The sequence below is a fragment of the Danio rerio genome, chromosome 5, assembly GCF_052040795.2.
Source record: "Danio rerio strain M-AB ecotype USA chromosome 5, GRCz13ab, whole genome shotgun sequence".
In the NCBI taxonomy this organism is placed as follows: domain Eukaryota; kingdom Metazoa; phylum Chordata; class Actinopteri; order Cypriniformes; family Danionidae; genus Danio; species Danio rerio.
Genome location: NC_141025.1, coordinates 13,074,622 through 13,095,114, shown reverse-complemented (window position 1 = coordinate 13,095,114; position 20,493 = coordinate 13,074,622). Strand labels below are relative to the sequence as shown.

Here is a 20,493-nt window from a genome sequence, read left to right as displayed (position 1 = left end):
AGATGTATATGACCAAGATCTATTGTCTGTAAGATCAGATTAGTGCCATGGTGCATTGTTGATTGTCAAATATTTTGTAAAGGACTCCTATTATGCTTCTTTTTTTCAATTATTTTTATTGTGTAATTTGCGGTTTGAGCAGGAAAGTTATCTGCAAAGCTAAAAAAATGATTCCAAATGTAATCTAAAATGTACAAATAACCAAAATTCTGTGAATTTATTTTTTGACATAACCCTGATTGTTTTTTCCAACCAATCTCACAGCTATTCTTAACTTTGATTTAGTTGCTAATTTGTATAATTGCATATTAATACAATTTGCTCATCCCCCAATGATGGGTGGAGTTTAGGGACATGCCTCCTTTTAAAAATCATACATTTTCATATGAATGAATAAATAAATATGAATTAAAAATAAATATGAATAGGAATAAAATCATATGAATTCATATCAATTGGTCACTTCTGAAAATATGTAAAATAGTTAGAATACTATGTGAGATTGGGTTATTTTTTTCTGTTTATACAAAAGAGAATTAGTTGTTTTACACTTGGCATTTTGTGTGCATTTTGAGCCTCTGAAGTTTCAGAAAAACATGTCAGGTTTACATTGTAACATAAAACAAAAATCTGAGAAACAATCCCAAATGTGAATTAATTGTAATTCGATCAATTTGTTAGTGGCTGACTGTGGTATTTGTAACCTAGTAACCAACGGTAAACAAGTCAAGCATAATAGAGGCAGCTGATTGGTCATGTGGGTGTGATGTTCGCTACTATATAGACCATTTTGAGGGATGTAAACCAAAACAATGGTGCCTGCGTATTTCTTGTTTTACATTTTTTAATTTCTAATCCAAAAAAAGCCACATAAATGATCTTATGATAGCTGTTTTAACATTAAGTATTGCCTCTTGTTACAGTTATGAAAGTTTAATAACAAGCAGGAAATGTTTATGGGCCAATGACATGACCACATTGAAATGGTCTATAGAGTTTGTTCAGCAAATGTGTTTCCATCACCCATTATTTGCTATCTACCATTAACTTTCTCTAACTTGTATTAATTATCTCTGATCATTTTTATTGTTATTTTTATTATTATTTATTATTATCATTTTTATTAACATCTGTTGTTATTTGTTTTTGCCCAGAACAAAATCAAGCAAGCATTATCCTTTTTTATTTGTAATTTGTAACATCCATCACTCATTTCTCATGTGATACTAAAATGCACACGATTGTAATCCAGCCACTGAGTACAAAATAAGTGGAAATGTTTTCAAAAACTGAAATACAAGTGGTCGCTTGAATGCATGTTAATAGAAGATTGAGACTGGGCCTTAGAAAAGTATATTATTGGATTATGAAATGCTTCTTAACATGTTTTGTACTTTATAATGGTAATGAAAATGAAAAAAAAATTGCATTACACAGAAAATATTTGTTTCAGGCCTTATCATAAATGCAAACATTCACAAAAGCCTTTAGCATTTGTTTTGCTATTTTTGTTTCATCTTCATAACTCGAAACTGTGCTCCACACATTTCACCTCTTCCTGGAGTTTCCTTTCACAGAATGTTGTGAATAAAAACTGCACATTGTGAAACAAAAACAAAACAAAAGATGATAAACGGCTGTGTACATTTTGTACAGTGATATTTCTATAGTTTTTCTACTCTTGTAAACTCTCAGTATTTATAACAGCAGATGTCATGAATGTCAGCTCTGGAGCGCTGCAGGCCTTGTTACCAAATATGTGTTTCCGTTGTGCCGCTTTTTGGTCAGGTTCTACTTTTGCCCGAGAAATAAAGACTTATTTATCAAAAAGCAGTGATTTTATTATGTTCTTGCATGACTTTTGAGAAGCGTGATTTAAGGGATGAACATGAAAATGATGAACTTGCATGTAAAGGTATCATAACATAAAATTAAAGGTCTGCAAATTATCTGGATTTATTTAATTTTAATTTATTAAAGGTGCAGTAGGTGATTGTCTTCAGAAACATGTTTTGTTGTGCTGGTTGAAAGCCTCTTTACGGTCCAGTAGTAATGATTAAAGTAAATTTTGTATTTTTATGTATTTTTTTAATTCTGGGAAAAGCATTAAACAAAAAAAATGTTCATCCAATGAAATAATGTCAGGCCGACATCTTCCATAGTTTTGATAAGCAGCCCAAACTGTCAACAAATGTAGATTTGGGCTCCTGCGCATCTCTGTTCATGCATATCCGCCATTAGCTTGAGCATGCCTGGTAAAATCAAATGCTAAATTGAAACTTTTTAAAATCCTGAATCAGTATTGGAGTCAGTTTTGCACGCTGGAGGAAGGATGACACCATGGCTCAAGTATTTCTCTTAGACAGGTAATGTTCTGTTTTAAAACTAATTTAGTTCCCCAAAGCTGATGTAGATGTTGTTGTTACAAATAGGTTATATGCACAGAAGTGTTGTTCAGCCACTGAAATCTTCCAGGGAAAGATTGATGTGGCTATTTTCAGTTCATAAGGGACCTTTTACAGCATCGAAAATGTAGATTTTTTTTTTATTTAGTTTAACAACAAAACATCAGTAAATTGTGCTGTTCTGCCTAGCCTGCTTTACTTAGGTAAAGTTGCTTTTATATTCACATTGGTTCATTTTTGAACTATGACAGCCAGTGATGCGCTCCATATAGGGTTTATTATGTTACTCTGAATATTTGCTCTGAAATATCATGTATGTGTGGATTAGTAATAAGTGTAATTTCTGCACACTGCCGGCCAAACACTAATTACATTTCTAACTGGTAAATGACATGAACGAGTGGGTTGTCTGCTCTCATGTTACAGTGCGTGTGTTTGTGATTTCAGGAGGTGTGGCTTTGAAACACTGTCTATCCCCTGCAGTCTAAAGATAATATACTAACCGGTTAGCATTTTGGCAGACCACCTACAGCACCTTTAAGTATGGGTTTAAATAAAATGCTAATATATGTTTTTGTCTATAAATGTCCAATTACATTTCATCCAAATATCAAATATAATTTAGACCATTATTTTTTAATTGACCAGTTAGTCTTTTATTTGTTGAGAATTAAAAATCATGGTAATTTAACCAAGCATTAATTTCTTGGCTCTTCAGAAGTTGAAATGTTGGTATTGTGTTGTCTAAAATTGAATGTAAATAGGTCTGAATGAAACATGACGAAGGTTGTCATGGTGGTGCAGTGGGTAGCATAATGTGGGTTTCCCCACAGTTTAAAAAGATGCCTCTATAGGTGAATTAAATAAGCTAAATTGGCCATAGTGTATGTGTGTGAATGAGTTTGTATGGATGTTTCTCAGTGATGGGTTGTGGGCTCGAAGGACATGCGCTGTGTAAAACATATGCTAGATATGTTAGTGGTTCATTCCGCTGTGGCAACCCCTGATTTTTAAAGGGAATAAAGGTGCATACACACTTGACGTTTTTCCGGATTCAAACCCAAGCGATTTTTCACTTGCGTCCAGCAGAAGAGTACGCAAAATCACTCTTTGGTGTTAGATGGCACTACACAACTTTAAGCTTCTCACACCCGCTTGTACCACCGAAGAAGACAAAGTTGACATGCTTGTTTTTAAAGTTACTGGCGATTCAGACAAGCATGGATGGCTCAAGTAGCAGCTCTAGCGATGAAGAAATGACTATTGTTCACCATTGCAATAAGTAGTTCCACGTTCATATCGCCCCTGGGCATCATCTTTAATGCGCTCGCATTGACAGTTTTGCGCTTGAGCACCTTCAAGTGCTGTTTAATGTAACTTCAGCAGCTCCGTGCTCATGAACAAAAGTGCCAATCTGATTAGTGGAGAAGGTTTTGACGAGGCACGTCTAAAAAAAACACAAAAAATAACAAGCATGAGGCGTTTCTTGAAAATGACGCTTTTACGCCTGCCGTTTTGCATGTTGGTGTACATCAAGGGTGCTCAACCCTGTTCCTGGAGATCTACCTTCCTATCAAACACACCTGACTGTAATTATCAAGCGCTGTTCAGGTCCTAATTAATTGGTGCAGGTGTGTCTGATCAGGGTTGGAGCTGAACTCGGCAGGAAGGTAGATCACCAGGAACAGGATTGAGACCCCCTGGTGTACACGATCACATTGGCGCCTTTTATTTAGTCACGAGGTGTTAAACGTCGGCAGAAAACACGAGCAAAAAGCGTGGGGCCTTAAGCCAAAAAGAAAATGAATGAATGACTGGTGAACACTAACATGACTACTGAAGGCATGAGAACGGTGTGCTTTTTGTTTTGTAAACAAAGTACATTGCAAGTAATCAATGACAGGTGTTTTCGTTTTTGAAACAAAATTGTCTTATCAAAACTGAAACAATGGGATGAATAAATGAACAAAAAAAAGAAAAAAGAAAATATACAATAAAGAAGAGATCATAAAAAATAGAGCTTATGTGGGCTAAAGGAGGGGGGTGTTGGGGGGGATACACTCTTCTAAATGTAAATTATTAAAGAATCCCATGTTTCACAAAAATAATAATACAATTTTTTTTTGTAATGTGCCTTTCTTAATACGCTAGCAATAAAACATTGCTTATCCATAATTGCAGTCCCAATAACAACACAATACACAGCAGCAAGCAACTATGTATAAAAATTATAATTTAAAAGCTTTAGGGGAAAGGTGTGTTTTTAGAGATTTCTTAAAACCCTCAAATGATATTGGACATTCCTAATAGGAAAAGGTAGAGAACTCCACAGTGTTTGTAAAATATTCTTGATAAGGTTCATCCTTTTAAAGAAAAGATTTTTAATAAAGTCATGTTTTTAGATCACTAAGCCACAGTGGCAGTTTAGGTGGCATTGATAATTTCCACTCAGACTTCTAGCTACTGTATTAATGTTACAAAGACCAAGTCATTTTCTTTGTCATCACTTGTGACTCCGAAGAAAGTATTTTTTTTAAAATACAGTTTAAATTCTCAAATATTGAAGATCAAAGCCATCTCAGTTTAGTACATGACCAGAACATGTGAATTAGGTCTGCCTTACATGTATTGCAACAATAACATGTTATATGTGGTAATATAGTTATAGGTTATATATAGGTTATAGTTTTACAAAATTTTCATTTAAATTAACAGTATTTAATTTGTAAAAAAAAAAAAAAAAAAAGCTCTAAATAACTTTTTTTAAATAAGAAAGAAAATATATTCAGTAGTTTACAGAATAAAACCATCAATTATGGTTTACTCAACTAAAAATCATAATTATTGAGAATTGACTTTGCTTGGTCAAACTACTTAAAATGAGTTGAAACAACACAATTATTGAGGAGGTTGGGGCAACTTAATTGTTTTATGTTTAACCCACTTATTGTAAAAAAGATTCAGATGAACTAATAGCGGTTAACAATTTCCAGATTCTACAATAACATAGACTATTCACTGTTGATCAATTACAGCAAAAATACTGTATTTACATTTACAGCACCATTTATCTTGCTGTATATTTATTTATAAAATTGTGTGTGTGTATGTGTGTGTGTGTGTATATATATATATATATATATATATATATATATATATATATATATATATATATATATATATATATATATGTATATGTATATGTATATATATATATATATATATATATATATATATATATATATATATATATATGTGTGTAAATATATATATATATTAGCGCCACTGCGTGGCTAATTCAGGGGGGCTTATAATTTTGACTTCAACTGTATATATATCTTTATATAGTAATTTTTTTACAATACAACTGTAAAATACAGTAACATACTGCATAACTGTACAGTAAAATACAGTTAATATTACAGTTAAGTACTGAGTAAGTTGGAAAAATAGTTAAGAGTGGACATGATGAAATTTTGTGGAACCCATCCTTTTTTACAATGTTTGAATGAATATATCTTCATTTATTCATATACTTTTCGGCTTATTCCCTTTATTAATCCGGGGTCACCACAGCGGAATGAACCGCCAACTTATCCTGCACATTTTTACGCAGCGGATGCCCTTCCAGCTGCAACCCATCTCTGGGAAACATCCACACACACTCATACACTACGGACAATTTAGCCTACACACTTCACCTGTACCGCATGTCTTTGGACTGGGGGAAACCGGAGCACCCAGAGAAAACCCACACGAACACAGGGAGAACATGCAAACTCCAGGCTTGAACCAGCGACCTTCTTGCTGTGAGGCGACAGCACTACCTACTGCGCCACTGCGTCGCCTATGAATACACACACACACACACACACACACACACACACACACACACACACACACACACACACACACACACACACACACACACACACACACACACACACACACACACACACACACACACACACACACACACACACACACACACACACACACACACACACACACACACACACACACACGCGGCTGAGTTTAGCATAACATGCATGTTCTGAGGTGAAGTTAGCCATCATTTTTGTTCGAGCTCTGCACATGAAATCCTGCGTGAAAAGATCTGAGGAAAAGAGAGAGGAGAAAAAAAGAAAGCAGGTTTACCGTATACTGGCTCAGTAAGGGGTGTGAGTCATAACTTGCCTCCAGAAATTATTAATCTTCCAAATTTCCGCCCTTGTTCTGATATTGAAATTAGATCATTAATGCAACATAATTCCTGTGAAAATGACCAGGGCCACACGGTTTCATTTGGAATCAACAGACACTGGCTATTTTGCCCGTCGGCTATATATTAAAAAGCAGAAAACAATTTTCCCTTGTTTCGACCCTGATGTTTATTAACACGATTCAGCCCTATTTGCATGCGTCTCTGTGATACATGCACATTTGGGGACTTTGCCATATTGCACACTTCCTCTCACAAATCACAAAAGAACCTCTTTGTTATGTTTCCTTTGGTCAAAAAAGGCTTTGCAATATTCAAAAGCAGGAAGCAAAGGATATATTCTGGATCTGACTATACTGCTGTTTCTAATTTACAAATAATAGACTGTGTATATCAAAGTGATCCGTATACCTTTACTATACATTCAGACATGCATACAGTTTAAATGTCAGGGTATATACACTCACTGGCCACTTTATTAGGCACACCTTACTAATACCAGGTTGAACCCACTTTACCTTCACAACTTGCCAAGATAATATCCCCAACACCATTACACCACAACAACCAGCTTGAACCATTGATGCAAGGCAGGATGGATTCATGCTTTCATGTTGTTGATGCCAAATTCTGACCCTACCATCCAAATGTCCTAGCAGGAGATTTATAAGACCAGGCAACAATTTTCTAATCTATTGTCCAATTTTTGTGAGCCTGTGCGAATTGTAGCCTCAGTTTCTTTTTTTTTTTTTAGCTGACAGGAGTGGTACTCTGTGTGTTCTTCAGCTGTAGCCCATCCGCCTCAAGGTTGGACCGGTTGGCCGTTCAGAGATGCTCTTCTGCATACCTCGTTTGTAACCTGGAGTGGCTATTTGAGTTTTTGTTGTCTTACTATCAGCTTGAACCAGTCTGGCCATTCTCCTCTGACCTCTGGCATCAACAAGGCATTTGCACTCTCAGAACTGCCACTTACCGCATATTTTCTATTTTTCTGACCATTCTTTGTAAACCCTAGGGATATTTGTGTATGAAAATCCCAGTAGATCAGCAGTTCTCAAATACTCAGATCAGCCTGTCTGGCACCAATAACCATGCCATGTTCAAAGTCCCTTAAATCACTCTTCTTCCTTATTCTGTTGCTCGGTTTGACTTTGAACTGCAGCAGATCATCTTGACCATGAAAACATGCCTAAATGCATCGAGTTGCTGCCTTGTGATTGGCTGATTAGAAATTTGCATTTAAGCACTTAGACAGGTATACAAATAATCAACAAGTCATCACAACAATGTTTTTTATGCTCATTTGACTTACTAAAATGTGTTAGCTGTGCTTTAACTTTATTTGTTGTTGTTTAAGTTAAAATGAGATGTAGGTCAATGTGTCTTTATTAATACCTATAGGTAAATAAGTTGTACAGGAAGGACATTCAGCATTTGATCAATAAAATGAATTCCATATAGACAGCAACACACTGTAGATACAACTAAAAATATTTAAATGTATAATATTTTAATCTTTCTTTATTTTAAATAGGATTTTTCAGTAGGTTAATTTCAACATTTATATTATGTGTATATATAGTATAAAATATATGAAAAACACTGTAAATATTATAATCATTGTTTGTTTTTGTTTATTTCTTCCTAAAAACTAATTCTATGAGATTTAGCTTGATTTTTAAAGTCAGTTTAACATTATTTTTTTATGAACTTGGCTATTAGCTGGATGGATGGATGGATGAATGGGTGGATGGATGGACAGACAGTAATTTACAAAGATAGATTGTTGTTGTTGGTGGTGGTAGTGGTAGTGGAAGTTGTTGTTTTAAAGGGGACATTTTTTATGCAAAAATCACTTTCATAAGAGATTTAAACAGTTGTGTGACAACAGTCTGTGAATATAACAAGCTTCTAATAGTAAACAAAAAAAAAAATATTTTAATAATAACGCTATATAAAAACTGTCTCCAGAAACACTTTGACATTCTCCCCTTTTTGTCATCAAAGGGGGGAAGCCCTGCCCATTAGAAATGATTTGTCAATGCATAAACAGCCCTGAGTGAGAAGCAGCTGTGCTCCACATTAGTCTCATTTTTAAATCTGCCACTATGCTGACACACAGGCATTTGTTGCTCTGCCATCTTTTGAAAATAGCATCTCATTTTAATTTAAAGCGCATGTCATCAAAATGCAACAGTTAGGATCAAAGCCTAAAACAGGCAGTTTCAAAAAGTTGTTAAACATTATTTGTTGAGTATTTTGAGCTGAAACATCACATACACACTCTAGGGACATCAAAATCTTATTTTACATCTTGTAAAATAAGGGGCATAATCGGTCCCCTTTAATGCTTCAGTCCTAAATTCAACTTAAAGCAAGTATGCATCAGTGTCTGAAGTGATGTAAAGATGTTTGCCTTTGGTGTGTGTGGGTTTCATCTCAATTGGTTCAGGCATCGTGTACAGTAAGTTAATCTTGTTTGGTGTTTGAGCAAAGGAACCGGCTGCTGTCAATGACATGAATAGAGAACCTGCCCTGCCAACATTTTAATTTTATGCTCTTTGCTTGCTTTGAGCCACTCAATGTTCCTGTGGTGTATATATTTCAGAATGCCGTGATTAACTTATGACTCTTTGCTCCCTACATTCTGTAGCGCAAAGTGACGCAACCCTGCGCTAACAGTGAGCATCATCCTTTTCAAGGAGCAGAAAGTCACAACATAATCACAGGATGTTGAAGTTTACTGTTCACAACAAACTGAGAGTCTGACAGTGAAACTTGTGTCATACACTTGTAGTCATTAATAACAGGGAGTTTCATAGCTTGTGATACAACAACAAGACTTTTTTTTATTTGTCAGAAAAAATGTATATGGATTAGGGGGGCCGAGTCGGAGCACTCACTCTGGTCTCCAAGATTCTGAGATTGGTTGGGGAAATTCCAAATCAAACCAAAACAGACCATTACAATTAGCTTAAGATTGCCAAGCAAAATTCAGGACACTGGAACCTACATAACCTGGCAAGTGTAAAGAAAAAAAGAAAAGAAAACACGATAATACATAGGGGAAATCGGGAACGTAAGTAACATGGGATGAAAGTAACAAAACGATTTTCCCGAAGCCCTCACAACATCTGCTTTCCAGGCTATAACAGAACATTTAGCATGCAACTCTTGATGGAGCTGCCAAATATCATGTGATTTCGGGACTGTGTCCTGCAGTTAGCTCCAAATTTCAGTTTTTAGGTGCAGAAAGTAAATTATTGTAGTGGTTCTTTTTTCCTTATTACAGGATATATAGTTTTCTTTTTATGTGACACACTATTTATGAATCTACAGGTTATTCATGGCCTGTTTCCACTGAGTGGTACAGTACGGGTCACCTTTATCAGGATTGCATTTCCACAGCCAAAAGGGTACCACAGCGAACATTTAGTTGGGGTTCAAAAGCAATACATAGCCCACAGTCAGTGCAAACCTCTCATCTGTATCATTATTGTTCACCAGCACATCTAACCTCTTGTTAGAAAGTAATTTCATCATTTTGAGTTCATAATAGTCTGAAATGTGATGATAATAATAATAATGGCAGTTTGTTCATGTTTTAGGTTGCTGAAAGAATCATTTGCTCCTTTGTTTCTTCGCATGTCACTCTCGCGTTTGTCTATTTCTAAAAGGATTGTATTTCAGAAGCACTTCAATAATCAAGGGAACGTTATTATCATCAGCTCAAAGTTCATTATTTTAAATATAGACGGGAAAGCGAAACCGATTGCGTTTTAGACGGCCTTGTAGACAACTACTGAAAACAGGGTAGATTCTTCTTCTTGGCTTTGTGGCTGTTCTTCAAGATGACAACAAGGTTTGTTTAAGCTTGGGGGACCATGGTTTTTTTTTATATGTATATGTTAATACAGTTTAGTGTCTCAACTGTGTATTTAAAAAATAGTGCTTTCTTTGTTTTCATTCTTCTGCAGGTGCACGAGCTAGTGGCGGATCTCTGTAAACCAATAGAGTTCAGCTGCACATCTCACTCCACCATTTGGCTCCCTTTTGTTGTGCTAGGTACCCTATTGAAAGGGTACGCAAAAAAATGGTATTGTACGGTTTGCTTTTTGAGATCTTTGACAGTGGAAACAGCCATAAAAGCCTACCCTACTGTACCACTCAGTGGAAACTGGCCATTGGTGTAATTACACATCCTTAAGTTTGAGTTTTTCAGTTTAAAAGTAAATCAGCTTAATGGCAAGAGTTCCAGTGGAGAACCAGTTATTCATGTCTCACTAGCCATACATTATTCTTCGCTTCCACATTAGAGTTTGCAGTGTTTAGATTCAGTTGTTTTACCAAATTAATGCATATTGCCAATTATATATATATATATATTTAAAAATTGTGGAAAGTGTAAAAAAATTGCATTGTTGGATTGCTTTTGAAACATTCGATGGAGCAGAAACTTAAAATGAAAATGCAGTTAAATTTTTTTTTTCCAAAAATAAAGGACAAAATATGTTTACAGTAGAAAAAAAATGTTTGCCTGTCATAGTCAGATATACCTAAAATAAACAAGATTAAGCCAGTAAATCTAGCAAATATTGTTATTCTGAATCACCTGTGTGTAACTTTCGTCTCTACTAATGGGGTCAAAAGTAACAATGTGCAACTTTTTGTGTAAAGTGAAGTTATATTCGAGTTATATATTTCTGCTAAAAACATTCTTTTAAAATGAGATTTTTATGAAAAAAAATTTTCATCCCCACTCCCCCCATATTATTTTCAAAAGCTACTAGAGTAATGTAAAAGTAAATGTCAATTTAATGTTATTAAAGATAACATCCATCCACCTGTCTGTAGTAAAAACAGCAGTGCTATCTCAAAGCAGTTTGAAACTTATTACCACAGATTTAGTGGCTAATTCGTATGGATTTGTAGGATCTCATTTGTACAGTTTAGTGTGATTTGCACATCATCCAATGACTATTAGGTTTCAGGGTGGGGCTGGGTGCCATGCCACCTTTTATGTGCTGACTTCCATTATAATGACCTTTTTTGATTGCAAATCCATTACATCATATAATCATACATTCTTGATAGTTGCTGGTTTTCCTTGTTGGGAAGAGGTAGAAGTTACTAATTTTTATTGTTGATCATTAGTTGCAGTGCACAAAAAAAGCATACTTTCTGGACAATTATATGGGTGTAGTGTCTGTGTGGGCGTATATGCGAGTGTCTGAAACAGACTTTTGTGCACTTACCTTGATATAATTAAGAAAATAAAAATAAGCAGCTAAGTTCTCAGACGCAGTAAACATAGTAAGTGAATTTATGCGTGCACACTATAATAAAAATATATACAAAAGTTAAACTTTTTTTGCACTAGCTTATCTAAAGGGTTTGTCAATTTGTATTTGTAGATTGCAATTACAATAAACCTGTCACGCTCAAAAATAAGAGTCAAGGAGGATCCAAGTGCAAGTGAAAAAGTTTATTTGACCAAGTCAAAATAAACAAACAAAGTGACAGGCTAGGAGGACGACGAACACAGGGCAGGAACAGACAGGAAAACAGGGTCCAGAAAATTCTACTCAGGGGCCTGAGCACAGATAACACACATGAGAACAGATGTAACGAACTGACAAAGAAACATAGAAACGTCGCCCTGATATAGGGCTAATAATTAGCCTCAGCTGGTGTGCAATCAGCCCCGCTGAGTGTCGTCATGTCACGTGAGCATAACAAATACACATGGACAACCAAAACAAAACAAACCCACGTGATCAAACACACACTCCGGAAGAGCGCACAAACCTGCAACCGTGACAAAACCTTTCTAAAATTCAAGAGTTCAGATAAAAAAGTCTCTATAAGACTCAGCATTTTTCTCAGCCCCCTGTGTGTAGGTTCAGTAATTTTACTTTTACGGCAAAGAATAGTTTCATTTTACTGTATTTAAAGTGAAGGAATTTAACAAAGAAGGCTGAACAAAATGCTCATTTTAGAAGAGTATTTCAGATGGCATATGAATTCTTCAAGTATACCTACAACAAACATCCCAGTTATATTCATATCTATATTAATACATCTTAACTGAATTGTCTGGTTATATATATTTTTTTTCTCTGACTTTTCACAGTATTTTCTGAATAATGCAGTGATAAAAAGACACACTACAAATCCAGAAACTTTTGACCATAATGAGCCACAAAAAAATGACACGTGCTACAAACGAATGTATGCAAATTAGAGCATATTTAATTATGTAATGTTGCATTTGCATGTCTAAACACATTTTTACACTAACAGTGTTTGTAATGCATGAACTGTGACGGTAGTTCTGATAGAGATAGTTCTCCCGACAATGAAAATTCTGTAATCATTTACTCACCCTCGACTTGTTCCAATCCTGTTTGGTAACTATTGACATCCATAGTCGGAAAACAAATACTATGGAAGTAAATGATTTCCAGCATTCTTCAAAATATCTTCTTTTGTGTTCAACAAACAAAAAAATCGAACTGGTTTGGAACAATTCAAGAGATTAAGTCCTTGTTGGGTGAAATACTCTATCTCATAATTTTTTCTCTGTGTTCGCCTATCAGCGTCTTGCCTTAAATTAACTTTAGATACTTTAAACTAATTTGATTCCAAAAAACTATTGCTGCCACAGAAAACAGTTCTATATCTCCAGTCTAATCATCCACATGTCAAATTGAACTGCATAAAGTCTATTTTTAAACCTGAATGCAAAAATAATTGCTATTCTGCAACATGTTTTACACCAAATGCCAGGCTTGCCCTTTTGAGCTCTGAAAAAAAAAAACATTACCGCCATTATCTGAGGGTGCAGTGGGAACAAAACCACCAGCCCTTCAAACAGAAAGGCCACGTCATATTGAACTGCTGATGAACTGGCCTTCTGCATGCTGATTAAACACAAGTGCTGATGCTTGTTTTCCTTTATTACGCAATTCATCTTGCCAACCCTCCATTTTACTGCTCATATGGGGATGTTTACATTCAGAAGTTTTGGTTTAAAGGGGACCTATTATGCAAAGATCACTTTTATAAGGGGTTTAAACAGTTGTGCGACAACAGTCGGTGAATACAACTAGATTCTAATGGTAAAAATGTATATATATATATATTTTATGATAGTTTATAAAAACAGTCTGTATAAACACTTTGATTGACCTTCTCCCATTGTACATCTCATCAGAGGGGGAAAGCCCCGCCCATTAGTGATGATTTCTTCTACATTAGCATAAATAGCCCTGAGTGAGAAGCAGCTGTCCGCTATTAAAGCTTTGAATCCACTGCTATGCTGATGCATAAATGTTGTTTTGACATTATAATGTCACTAAGAAAGAATTTTATTTATTTTAATTTTTTTTGGCAACCAACCGGGCCATTAGAAATAATCATAAATGTTTAGCCCTGTTTAAGTCTACAATTTTATTCACAACGGTCTTAAAAGAGATTTAAAAAGTTTTAAATTTGACATGATTAAGCCTGCAGAAACCCTGTTATACTGCTCATCATAAAATATATACTTCTCCTCTCTACTAGCTTTAACATCACAGCTAATGCAGTGCATCAGTGTATCCCAATGTAATTATCCCGTAACTGTACAGCGATTAGTCCCGTGACATTTATTGCTCAGGTGATTACGTCCAGATTGTCAAGTACTTCCGAGCCACAACATTGAGATGAATGTGGAAAGCCACTGTAAAGCGCTGACATTTCTCCTCTTTAAGCAGCACTCAGGCCTAAATTGCTTGTGTGCGCTGTCATTGTGATTGGTCAACCATAAATCTCACCTTAACCATAAATTGCAACCTTTTAATACTTCCTTTTCGGCAAATTGCAGTCATTTAGGTTGACGCTTTTAGCTAGTGACTAAAGTGACACCGTGGAGCAATTGTAATGTTAAGTGTGCCTCTCAGGGGAACAATACCAGTAATTCATGGATCATTTATTGGTTTGGAGGCATTAACCACTGAACCAATAAAGTATAAAAATGTATTTGCAGTCAAAGAATAAGCCTTGTTTTGTTAAAGTATTTTATGTTCACCAAGTTTGTTTTTTTTTTGTAAGTTTTTTTTTTTGTTATCAGAAAAACAATAAAACAGTTGTGACATCTCATTTCTATTTTTCATATGTATTTTTAAAAAAAGTTCCTGTGTTATGGCTCGGCATGTTGGGTGAAGGATATAAAATGTGTGGATCAAAACACATCATATAACGAAGATTTATTAAAATAAGGATTAATAAAACAATACTAAGACAAAGCTAACCAAGATCATAAAACCACCAGCATTATAGAAGCAACAAATTACCAATCCACAACCAGAAGGCAACACAAACTTGTGTATATATAGTCCTCCTAATAATTAGAATATCCACCGCAGCTCTATTTAGCCCCTTTCACACATACAGACCTTTCCAGAAAATTACCGGCAATTTTCCGGAAAGGTTGTATGTGTGAACAGGTCCTTTTTGAAAATACCGGTAAATTCGTTCTGGCTATTTTCCAGAAAGAGATGTTGTAACATTACCGGTAATTTGCCGGAATGCAGCGCTGTGTGAATAGAGAAAGAAGATTGCCGGAAAGAGCACATGCACGTCTAGAACGTGCTGACGTGTGACGTCTGCTTTAACCAATCCGAATAGTCAGACGCATTCACATCCATGCGGTTTATGAGAATAAAAGCCTTTGAATATTTTCCCAGACGCATTTAGCTGCTAGAAGTTAGTCAGATAACGTTTATATGTTTATCTTAATGCCAATTGTGTAAATAATCATCAATAAGATGCTTATGATAAGCCGCTGTTTGTTTACCTTCAAGCTTTGCATTTGCCCATGAAACAGCACACACATATTATGAACATCTCGACATGCGAAAGTGATCCTCCACATGTTTTCATCGAAGTTGTTCACAATACTGATCATCCACAGAGCTTGTCATGTAGTCAAATGTCTACATATACAAGCGCAGCCATTTAAAGCTCATTTGTGGTGAATGATGTCAGAATTTACCGGTATTTTGGAATGGACAGTGTGAACGGTCTTTTCTGGAAAAATTTCGTAATGTCCTCGCCTGTGTGAACAGCGTTTTTTTTGTTTTTTTTTAACCGGTAAAGTCGTTACGGAAATTTTCCAGATATTTACCGGTATCACTGTGTGAACGGGGCTTATGTGTCCTCATGAGGACCGAGGAGATTAGTGTAAGGCGTTCTGGAAGATGTAGTGTATGGTGTGACGTGCATGTAGTTTTACCAGAAAGACTCTGGGGCAGATAAACGTTTTAACATTTATTGAGAATGCATAAAACATTGCAATTTCAGTTGCTGTCCTTTGTGTAGTCCTTTGGCCTAAGCCCTGTCAATGATGCAGGCCTCGTGAAGAGCTGGCAAATACTGCCTGAAGATGAAGGCAGGGCAGAGCCAACCCCATGGCAGAGGATGGAGGGAACTTTGACTACGTCACCTATGATCAGCGAAGGAAATTGTTTAGATGGATTATTTATGTAAGCTGCTTGATCATTATTGGCAGAATTGATAATTATGAAGAATCTTGTAGAATTAGAGTCTTCCTGGTAGAACCTTCGCTGAAGCTTACATCTGTATCCTGTAATGTCAAGCTGAATTTCAAGCATCAATATACAACACACACGCGATCCTTCAGAAATCATTGTACTATTTTAATTTTAACAGCATCAATATTGCATTGTGCATATCCACAACAATCACATTGCTCAATATGAAATGTTGAGATTTTTGAAACCACTGCAAAAGTCAAAGTTTTATTATTTACATTAATGATCAAATGATCGGTAATTAAAAGGGAAAAAAGAAAAATACTGTAGAATAAATATATACTTCTACATTACACACATCTGATGCTTGTATTTGCACCAGCTCCACGTCTACAACTTCACGCATTGGGTTAAATTAGGCTGTCCAGTCTCCGTGTTCAGTCCTTTACTTCCACTCTATCTGTTCAGCTGAGGGAACGGAGCCAACCCAGTGATGTCAGACACAGCGATATTCCAAGATGGCAGCTCTCTAGGTCTAAAAGCTATAGTAAAACATGCCGTTTGCTGCTAAATGGTTACATTAATCGAGCTTGTTATACATATTTCCATTAAAGTGAAATCCAATTTACAAAATAATGTAAACCTGAGTGCAGGTCTGAACTGAGTACTTCATTTACCCTTTAAATTTGTAAAATCAACAAAGTTAACTTAATCAGTTTGTGTCGGGACAGTATGAAGGAATTGAATGCAATATTTTACACTGTGAAGAAACTGTACCATTTGTAACTTTAATAATGATTAAATATAATGAAATTGTTTATACAATGTAAACTATGCAGTATTATCTTACATTTGATTATTCACTTGATGTATCAGAAAACCAGAAAACACTGCTCATTTTTTGTTGTCTGTATTGTGTATATATAAAGTTTTTCATCCGCATGTAACCTGCTTAAATCTTGTTTGTTTTCCTGGCTCGGAAGAGGAGAAGAGGAGAAATCAGAGAAGAAATGCTATTAAATCCTATTTTTAGACATTGCGCCTGATTTTCTATCATGTAAAATCCAAACAAACATATTTTGCTTGCTTTTTATTATATAAATGGCATTTGGTTTGACTTGGAGAATGCATGGACTAATTGTGCAAACATGTTTTGGTGCTACATTATTGAGACATAATAATAATATATTGATTTCCCCACTACTTTTCACAGATTGAGCTCAATTGGGGCTTTTGGGGCTAGAGATAATTTGAAGAGCTGTGTCTGAAGAACATGCCGTGAATTGTGATTGGCCGAATGGCTTTGATCTTCCCAAGCAAAGCTTTCGGGACAACCTGTCAGGCCACAGTACTAGCCAAACAGCATCACAGTTTGCCTGGAGAAACATCTGAGGAATGCTGTAAGCAAACACAGATATGTTCATTGAGCGGCGATGTGCATAAATAAATTTAAAAGATTAGTTTATTCCTGTCATTCAATGTTTACCCTATCCTGTCAAGCTCAGTTCCCACCATCATTAGTCTTCAGTGTTGCATTCTAATACACTGTAAAAATTGCTGGGTTCCAGACAATTAATTCATGTTGTCCCAACACAAACCGATCCAAATACAAGTGGACTGAACATTAAACAATTAGGTTGTTTCAGCTCAATTTAAATAAGCTAGCAAAAATCCCTTTTTGAGTGTAAGCTTATTTGCTGATTTTGAAAATAATTTGCTATTATCATAATCGATGTTGAAAACCGTTGTTTGCATAATATTTTCTAGAACCTAAATAAACGTATGTGGAACACAAACCTGGGAAAAATGAGTTATTAAATGTAGTTGACTAGTCAACTGATCACCAATAACTTACTCCCTAACAACAACAAACAAACTGCACCAATATTAATTAATAATAATGGAATTAAGACTGCACGATATTGGAAAATCTAACTTATTGCATTATCAAATTTTTTTCTAAGATATACATTGTGATATGAATACTTTCATCAGATGACTTCAAAAACTATTCTAAAAAAAACATTACAATTTTATATTGATGATTGTGTGGAGGAGCACGTGCTTTAATGAATAATTAAGAAACAAGGTGTTCTCATAGGATAAGAAAACTCCGCAATGAATAATAATAAAACCGATGCGACATCTTTGCTCTTGCAGTTTTGCGCTACGTCACCGATTTTGATCCCTCCCCAAAAATTATTTTAAACCCTGAAGCTGAAATTAGCTGACAAAAGCTCAAAAATATCCCACAATTAAAACTAACAGGTGCTAACATTGTCTTAACTGATGCTCGACACACACAAATCTGTTAAAATCTCAAAAAAAGTACTCAAGGGTTTCGTGAACCTTTAAATAATGATTCAGTTTAGTTAAAGGCTGATCAAAGTGACTATAGTCGAGTTTATTGTAACATGATGTTCACAGAAAAGAACGATAAATTCCTAAATACAAATTCGTGTTCCATTTCCATTTAGTTGTTAGAGAGGCTAACTGTAGTGTTGCTAACCTAGTAACCAATAGTGAACAAGGTAACTAATGAAGATAGCTGATTGGTTAGTGTAATGATCGCTACATCAGAGTTTACTTGGGTAAATGTGTTCCATCTTTCGTTATTTGCATGAACTTCTTTTTGCACAGGTTCAAAACAAAAAAACTTTTCAGTCATATGACCTCTTAAATGTAATCTAAGATGCATTTGAGAGTTGTGTAAAACGTTGTGTACAAACACAGAATAATGCATTTTTGTGCATTCAAACGGTACTGTAAATGGGAGGGGGGGGGGTGATTTTGTAATGAAAAGTGACTGCATCCCTTCGTGAAGGGCTCTTCCATATGGCCATGAACAAAATGAACGATGATCACTTAAAGGACTTAAAAGAGAGCATTTCTATGCCCCACTCACTGCGAAGGCTACTTGAAGTGAGTAGTGTGAATGGCGGAGGACACTGCAGTCTCATATGTGGCTGTCTTAATAGACGTCAGACACGATTGATAGCACATCAGAAAAAAATGCATGTTTAATTGGTTCTTTGCATTTTTTATTAACAGAGGAACTTGTACTGTCATGTATTAAAGACTGTATCTCCTTATTATACTATAGTCTTTTAGATATCCTCAGGTTTTATAATAAATCATCAGGACCACTGAAGTGACCATCACATATAGTGTATGGAACTGTAAAGCGGCTGTTTGTGAAAAGATGCAGTTGGTCATTGAGGTTATGATGCCCTTGAAAAGCACAAAAAAATATATTTGGAGTTTGTATTGTCCATTTTCAGCAGAAAACCACTTGATATTAATATTTTCATTTTAACTTAAGTTATGTTTGCTGTTTGTTCAAGTTATTTATTTAAAATAAACTGAAACAACACAATTCTTACTTGTTCAAACTACTTAATTAAAATGAATTTTTTTTTGGGATAAATGTGTAAAAACAACTAAGTTAACTTAATAGTCTTATTATCCTCTGTTGAACACAAAAGAAGATATTTAGGAAAAGGCTGGATGCTGGAAACCATTGACTTCTATAGTAGGAAAAAAATATTACTTTGGAAGTCGATGGCCTACAGTACAGCATTCTTCAAATTATCTTCTTGTGTGGTCAACAGAAGAAAGAAACTCATAGAGGATTAAAACCACATGAGGGAGAGTAAATAAGGTAATTTAAATTTTTGGGTGATTTGGGTTAGTCAATTGAAAGGCATTGTTTCTATGTTTTATTTGAATACATTTGTTAGGGATTGTCCATAAAACAATCCTGAAATCAAAGAGTAATAACTGGAAATATTTGCCAGTGATACAGTATGAGACAGGAGAAGCCATTTTGGTCAGGAGATGCTATTTTGTTTAGCTGTGCATTTACTAAAAATAATTAACTTGACGTGAATAATTTGAATTAAGTTATTCAGGTTTCAACTAGTTATACAAACTGCAACTTAATAGTTTTAGTCATGTAATTTGAGATTACTAAAAAGTTTAATGTTTTTTTTTTTATCCTTTACTTTGAATTTGATTTGCCCCTGCTGTTTTCGCATAAATCCAGCAGAAGCCGGTGTCGACTGATTGACAGATTGACTGACCCACTCTCCTCTTTCCCTGAACCCAACCGACAGTGTTTTCAAAAGCAATCCAGAAAAAGAAAATAATTTTTTGGCGTTTGTTTTTGTCTTACCTGCTTTTTGAAATCGTTTATCGCCGGACTTGGACTACATCGTTGTGGTCAACTCTGATCCACATCACAAGTCCACCGACGTACGTGGCGAGCCACTGGGCATAATGGTAACAGCAGAAAAGGAAAATGGAGCGATGCCACACCGCCCCGTAGCGT

The 20,493-nt window shown here is 35.4% G+C and overlaps 1 long non-coding RNA gene across 2 annotated transcripts in view; it reads left to right on the top strand.

The window, feature by feature from the left end:
- The window catches only part of LOC141385761 (uncharacterized), a 34,435-nt gene extending 16,807 nt beyond the window's left edge, over positions 1-17,628 (top strand). For both annotated transcript variants that reach the window (XR_015490830.1, XR_015490831.1), the window contains exon 4: positions 17,377-17,628. This is a non-coding gene — a long non-coding RNA (uncharacterized LOC141385761). The remainder of the gene's footprint in view (positions 1-17,376) is intronic.
- Positions 17,629-20,493: the final 2,865 nt, after the last annotated feature.